Source organism: Salminus brasiliensis, chromosome 10 (assembly GCF_030463535.1).
Source record: "Salminus brasiliensis chromosome 10, fSalBra1.hap2, whole genome shotgun sequence".
In the NCBI taxonomy this organism is placed as follows: Eukaryota; Metazoa; Chordata; class Actinopteri; order Characiformes; family Bryconidae; genus Salminus; species Salminus brasiliensis.
In genome coordinates this window covers 32,473,242-32,481,025 of record NC_132887.1, presented here as the reverse complement: position 1 = coordinate 32,481,025, position 7,784 = coordinate 32,473,242, and the positions used below count along the sequence as shown (strand labels likewise).

The window sequence follows — 7,784 nt, the reverse complement described above, 5'->3', positions numbered from 1 at the left end:
ATAGGAGACTCTGGAGCAGATCAACATAAAACTATTACTACTAATGCCAGGCATGGACTATAGCGGTATAAACCCCCAGCATTGAGCTTTTGGACACAATTCTACATTAATAGAATGGGCAGACTCCCACAATTAAGGTGACGTAAGTCATTATACTCTGAAATGTACTATTGAATTAAAAGCAAAAGAAAACGTTTTCCAAACGAGATATTTCCTAGCAGAATACGTCATTCATGTGCAATTGCCGCCACTACTCATAGACACACCTCATACACAAACATAACACTGCATAGCTTAGGTTGTCTCCTTTAAAACAACACCAAATTTGTATCACTCCTGCTGTACATTTAACTTATTCTTTAAATCTGCACTGCCTTTCATGTCTGGTTGGTTTCAAATGCATATTTTATATATATTTTATTTATTGCTATTATTGTAATTATTGTGTTTCTGTGCTGTATTGTGCAATTGCTACTGGCTGCTAAATTTGTTTGGTGTCAAAGTATCTATCTCTGTCTATCTATCTAGCAGTAGTTTTCACTTCCAGCTATAATCAGAGATGACCCTCCCCAGCCTATGAACACTGCTGCACCTATTTCAAATCTGAAGAATGAACAAAATCTTCAGCCCTCACCACTCCATGTGCAGTGCTTTTAAGAACGGAGAGGAGATGAGGTAATGATGTTAAGCAAAAATGTCATGATACAAAACAAAAAAGTTGAGAGAGAAACGTGTAGGAAGGAAAGGAGATTTGGGCAAATTCTCTCTCTCCCAAACCTTAATTACTTCATAACTTTATAACTACCAACAAAAACAACCTGTTATTTTACTGTGTTTTAGTGAGCAAACATACATTTTGGTTTTTATGCATTCCTAAATGACAAATGTAAAAGGATACAAGCTAGACAAAGCATTGAATGGAGGATCCAGTGTTTACAAAGTTTGATGTTTTGGCAACAGTTTCTACTTTTTGGTTCTTAAAACATTGTATTGACATCATAGTTAAAATGCCAAAGCACTTTGTGAAGTTAAATTAATAACCACTGCTTCTGAGCTCTTCTAAAATGTTGAATTGTGGATGTAGCTGTAGTATGCCTATGACTAACACTTGAAAAGTTACATGCTGCCTGGAAAAAAGTGACCGATCTAGAAGATGTGTCATTGGAACTCAATAAGATGTTTTTACATTAAAATTAAATTTTATCAACTAATATCAGCATAAAAAGTTATACAATTATAGACTTTACTATTCTAAGAATAAACTATTGGAAATATGGAGTAGCGTGTAAATGTATGGGCACCCCTAGTCAAAATATTGTTGTTTACTGTGAATTGTTCACAGTAACAACTGATCTTCAAAAAGCATCAATTACAGATAAAGGTCTTTTCAACATTTTAAGAAATGTTATTGTACAATTTTATAGACCATGCAAGGTGTCCAAACTTTTGTATCAGGCCCTTTTACCTTTTAGAAATGGTAAAATTAAAACTAATCTAAAATTAAAACTAATCTAAAGCTTAAATAAAGAAATTACAATTTGTTTAACTTTCATCACTGTGCACAGACATTAATCAGGTGAACTCAAACATGTACATGCCACTGTATAGGAAATAATAATAATAACAAGCTTATAAACTTATAGTTAATAGTTCACCCGCAGACAAACTACATGCTTAAAACATCAACATTTACCTCAAACCTTCATTTCTTATGCAAATTCTGAATAGACCTGCTTATGTGTTTTCTAAACAAGTAGATCACATAAAAAAATAAAATAAAAAATACAGAAAAACTAAAAAGAAAATTCTTTGCTTATTGACTGCATTGGATTTTTGGTCAAACAATCACAATCAGGCCCAGATTAGATTTAATAGATTATTTAACAACTATCAATAACTGATGAGCAGTTTCAGGTTCAAGGGTGTTTATTAATGATAAGCCTGCTAAAGCGTAAGTGTGGGTGTTTTAAATGTATATATATAAAATGAGGGGAAATCAAAGTAAATGCAATTATGTTTTAATGGCATTAGTATATGTCTTGAACATCACTTTTCAATCGGCTTTACATTTATTTCAAGAAAAGTAAAAATTAAAATTTCTGTGTGAAAGCATGTTCACCACATCTAAAAATAGCTTACTTCTGTGGCTTGTAGTTTGGATCCACATATTGCACCTGTGTTTTATGCTCCACCAGGAGTACAGTATCGTACCACTGAACCCTGTGGCACAAAAAGCATTGCATCATTTCTGGAATTATTTTACTATGAATTGAACAAGAATGAAGTTTGAAGGCATCGTACCTAATGCCATATAGGTCAGGGCAGCTGCAAAAGTTACCCTGGCATTGGCAAGTTCAGAACCTCCAATCTTAGTATATTTAATTCCAATTAAAGCAAGCACAGCTCCCCAGAATCCCAGGATTACAGAGACAATAGCCAGGGCACGGCACACATGCAAGAAAACTTAAGAGACAGTGGTGAAGTAGTTGCTGAACTTCACTACACTGTCTAATTCAATCTAAAAACATCTGACATTGGTGGTCAAACTGTATACTGTTTTTTACCTGGCAGTGCTATCATGGATGGGTAATATTTGCAGTCGGACACACCAGTGGTGTAAGAAACACAGTCCATCCACAGATTGGAAAAATATTTGACAGTGGTAACAACGGCTTCTCCCACCAGTACTCAGTGGGCAGAGTAGAACAGTTCAGTAACCAGCCACAAAGACAACAAACGAAGCAACCAATCTCCATATACATCATTTCTGTGTGATTCATTTTTTCAAGTCTTGTAATACAATTAAAACAGCAGATATAGGTAATAGTTTATGTAATATAAAAATACAAAAAAATTGTGCACAAACTGCTATCAAGGCTCAGATTTAAAAAAGACACAAATAGCCAAATCTGAACTCCTCATTCACAGTTTTACACAGTAAGCATTGGTTTTGCACCATAAGCAGCTTCTTATTGTTGGAGGGGGGGGGTGGCTGGCTCTAAGTTACTATACCTGAGCTCATAATTCTAATGGGGGCAGTTTCTCTAATTACCATTTACTAGGTGAAAAGACATTACTCTTATAGCACAGCCTGTCATAAGGGCTGAAGCTGTGACCAAAAACAGCCTAAAGATTCTGTATCTTGTCCTTTCCCAAAGCCTCAGCTCTTTGAAATAAACTAGGAAATACTGATGATCCTTATTTACATAGTAGTGCATAAAATACAAAACAGTAAAATACCTGCTGCTTATATTGTAGTTGTTTTTCAGCTCTCATCAGACTGAAAGCTGTAAGGGGTGGCTCTAGGGCAAGGCCTCCTCCTGCCACCAGGGGGAGGCCCCGAGTCACCCCAGCCAGTAATCGAGCCCAATTCCCTACACCTGGGCTGTAGGCTATATAGGCACACAGATCCAGTTGCCCCACTGCTGGATCTTTTGATTCTGGTGGTGTGTGTATCTGTGTGCCTGTGTAGTTCTCGAGTGGAAGGCTGAGTGTGTGTCACTCCCCTTCGTGTGTCTCTCCCGAGTCTGTCTCCCGGTGTCAGTGCAGTGTGTGTGTCTGTGTGTGTGTGCGTGTAGCACTCATACACTCGTGTACCAGAGGAAGGCAGGAGTGTCCGTCTTCCCTGGTGTGTGTGTCTGTGTGTGTGTGCGCGTAGCACACATACACTCGTGTACCAGAGGAAGACAGGAGTGTCTGTCTTCCCTGGTGTGTGTGCCCGTGTGTGTGTGTGTGTGTGTGTGTGTGTGTGTGTGTGCGCGTGTTTGCACACATACACTAGTGTTACAGAGGAAGGCAGGTGTCTGTCTTCCCTGTAACTTCTCAGTTTTCTGGTTTCTTTTGGGAGATCCTTTTGCCCTCAGTTGTATTTCCCTCTAGAGTTAAAGAGGTAGCCAGCTCTCCCCTGGTGTCCTTCGTTTATTTATTAAACCCATCCTTTTTAAAGTTTCTTTTGTTAGCCGCTTTCATAACTGCCGCTTTGGTGAAGCGGCAGAGCGTCAGTCTTGCGATGCGGCGGCCTGGGTTCGAGTCCCGAGAGGCTTTATTTTTCATTTCCGTTTTACCTGCTCTAAGATTGAAAGACTCTGCACTTGGGCCCGTTGGTCACGTGATCGTGGTAGCTCACTCAGTAGCGCGCCGGCCCGCCAACACGGCGGCCTGGGTTCAAACCCCGCTGTAAGTGAGCACCACATTACAGAAAGATCCAGCCAAGACATGGACCCAGCAGAGACATTCGATCTAGAGCAGGTAAAAGTCGCTCTAGCAAGTCAGGGGGGGACTGTGGGGAGGCATGAGCAGGCCCTGCAGCAGATTCTTTCTCAGCTGCAGGGTCTGACAAATCTAGTGACTCAACACACTAGCCAGCACACTCCTGTCTTTCCCCAGGAGGAGGCTACCGCTGCCCAAGCAGCTGTGGTTTCTAGTGCTGAGCCCCCTCTACCAGCCCCAGAGCGCTATGCTGGTGGACCAGGAGGATGTAGAGGGTTCCTCCTTCAATGTTCACTGGCTTTTGAGCTGCAACCATCCCACTTTCCATCTGAGCGTGCTAAGGTGGCATACATCATCTCTCTCCTCACCGGTAGGGCATTAGCCTGGGCCACCCCGGTGTGGGAGTATCAACCCCATGTATGTGCCTCTGTGGCCCGCTTTGCGGCTGTGCTGTCGCAAACTTTCGACCTTCCGCTCCGTGCAGAAGAGGCAGGGTCCCGCCTCCTGCACCTACGTCAGGGAGAAAGGTCGGTGGCTGATTATGCCATTGAATTCCGCACGCTATCGGCGGAAAGTGGATGGAATGCCAGTGCTCTTGTTTCAGCCTTCCTACATGGTCTCAGTGAGGAGCTCAAGGATGAGCTGGCCTACCGTGACCCCCCCACCTCCCTTGATCGGCTCATTGAGCTGGCCCAAAGAGTAGATAACCGCCTCAAGGAGAGGCGTAGGGCGCGGGGTGCCAGAGCCCCCCGAGCTCCTCAGGGCCCACCTGCTGTCTTAGGCTCTCTTCGGGGGCCCCCCAGCAGTAGGGCCCTAACCATGCGGCTGGGACACACTCGTCTGCCACGGCAGGAGCGTGAGGCGCGCATGCGCGAAGGCAGGTGCCTCTACTGCGGGATCTCTGGGCACCTCCGTGCTGCTTGCCCAGAACTCTTGGGGAAATGCCAACGTCCGTCAGGTGAGGGGAGACCACTGACGGACTTGCCGATTCTCCCTCGGGCCCAGGGGGTGTTCCTCAATGCCACGCTAGTGTCAGGGTTGGTTGAGGTCCGCCTACCTGCCTTTTTGGATTCGGGAGCGGCAGGGAACTTTCTAGATGCCGGCCTTGCCAGAAAGTTGGCCCTGCCACTGGTCCCCTTGAGGGAGCCCATGCCCATAGCGGCCATAGACGGTCGGTCACTGGAGCCTGGGGTGGTGTCCCACCAAACCCACCCTCTCACGCTGCGAGTTGGTCCTCATACCGAGCAGATAGTGTTCTTCATTATCAGCGCTCCTGACTTGCAGTTGGTGCTGGGTTTCCCTTGGCTCCAGCGTCATAACCCCCACGTGGACTGGCTGTCCCGGTCTGTCTTGGCATGGGGGCCAGTTTGTCGGTCCTCATGCCTCAAGACCCCTAGGGTTACTGTGGGTACTGACACCAATCCCGAAGGTTTCGACCCCTCACGAGTCCCAAAGGAGTACTGGGACCTTCGGGAGGTGTTTAGTAAACGGCAGGCCCAGCTGCTGCCCCCCCACAGACCCTTTGACATCGCCATCGACCTCCTACCCGGCACTGCCCCCCCTAGGGGTAGGCTGTTTTCTTTGTCAGCACCAGAGCGACAGGCAATGGAGGACTACGTCCAGGAGGCCTTGGCCTTAGGGTTTATCCGGCCATCCACTTCCCCGGCTGGGGCCGGCTTCTTCTTCGTGGGGAAGAAGGATGGGGGCTTGAGGCCCTGTATAGACTACAGAGGCCTCAATAAAATAACAATAAAAGACCGGTACCCATTACCCCTCATGACCTCAGCCTTTGAGGCACTGCAGCAGGCCTCCATCTTCACCAAGCTGGACCTGCGCAGTGCCTACAACCTGGTCAGGGTCAAAGAGGGTGATGAGTGGAAGACGGCGTTCATCACCCCGTCTGGGCATTACGAGAACCTCGTCATGCCATTCGGTTTGATGAATGCGCCCGCCGTCTTCCAACGGTATATTAACGAGGTCCTCCGGGAGGCTTTGGACAGGTACGTGTTCGTCTATTTGGATGACATTCTCATCTATAGTAAGACCGTAGACGAACACGTCGCCCACGTCCGGCGGGTTCTCCAGTTGCTCCTGGAGAACCACCTGTTCATCAAACTGGAGAAATCACAGTTCCATGCGCAGTCAATCTCCTTTTTGGGCTTTGTGGTGTCCCACAACACCCTGCGCATGGACCCGGCCAAAATCAAGGCCGTGGAAAACTGGCCCAGGCCAACCTCTTTGCGCCTTGTCCAGCGCTTTCTGGGTTTTGCCAACTTCTTCCGAAGGTTCGTGAGGAATTTTGGCTCCGTGGCAACCCCTCTGAACGCTTTGACAAGGAAGACGTCAGGGAGGTTTGTTTGGACCACGGAGGCCCAGGAAGCGTTTGACACTCTAAGGCGCCTGTTGACCACGGCCCCTGTTCTCCAGTTGCCCGACCCGGAACTTCCGTTCATCGTGGAGGTGGACGCCTCTGAGGTAGGCGTGGGTGCAGTACTCTCCCAGCGGTCTGGTCCAGGCCAAAAGCTGCACCCCTGCGCCTACTTCTCCCACCGCCTTTCCCCGGCTGAACGGAATTATGATGTGGGTGACCGCGAATTATTGGCGGTCAAGCTTGCATTAGAGGAGTGGAGACACTGGCTTGAGGGAGCAAAACATCCCTTTCTGGTCTGGACGGATCACAAGAATTTGGCCTACATCCAACAGGCCAAACGTCTTAATCCGCGCCAGGCCAGGTGGGGATTGTTCTTCACTCGGTTCGATTTTGTGTTATCGTTCCGACCGGGCTCGAAGAACACCAAGCCCGATGCTCTCTCTCGCCAGTGGGAGCCCCCTCCTCTATCAAGCACACCCACGACTATAGTCCCCGAAGACCGGATTGTGGCGCCCATCCGATGGGGACTAGAGGACGCGGTCAAACAGGCCCACCTCACTGAACCTGATCCGGGTGGTGGCCCCCCGGATCGACTTTATGTACCCAGGCCTGTAAGGGAACGGGTGCTTCAGTGGGGCCATGCGTCCTCCCAGGCAGCACACCCAGGGACTACACGCACGCTCGAGCTTCTGCGCCGGCGATTCTGGTGGCCCGGCATGGAAGGAGACGTGCGTGCTCATGTAGCTTCCTGTTTGGTGTGCTCTCAGTGCAAAGATCCCAGAACCAGGCCAACTGGTCTGCTGCTCCCTCTGGCTGTCCCCACGCGTCCTTGGTCCCACCTGGCCCTTGACTTTATCACAGGGTTGCCCCGATCACGTGGCAACACTGTGATTCTAGTCATTGTGGACAGGTTCTCCAAGGCTGGCTGCTTTGTGGCGCTTCCAAAGCTGCCATCAGCTAAGGAGACAGCGGATCTAGTACTCAACCAGGTGGTTCGGGTTCACGGACTCCCCTCTGACATTGTGTCAGACCGTGGGCCCCAATTCACCAGCCGGTTCTGGGGTGCATTTTGCCGACTGTTGGGGGCGGAGGCCAGCCTCACATCTGGCTTCCACCCCCAGTCTAACGGCCAGACAGAGAGGGTCAATCAAGACCTAGAGCGCACCCTCCGCTGTCTGGCCTCCTCCTCACCTTCTACCTGGTC

At 47.8% G+C, this 7,784-nt stretch overlaps 1 pseudogene; it reads right to left on the bottom strand.

Annotated features, from left to right (window-relative positions):
- Positions 1 to 524: 524 nt before the first annotated feature.
- On the bottom strand, positions 525 to 2,780 carry LOC140563943 (claudin-10-like; annotated as a pseudogene).
- Positions 2,781 to 7,784: the final 5,004 nt, after the last annotated feature.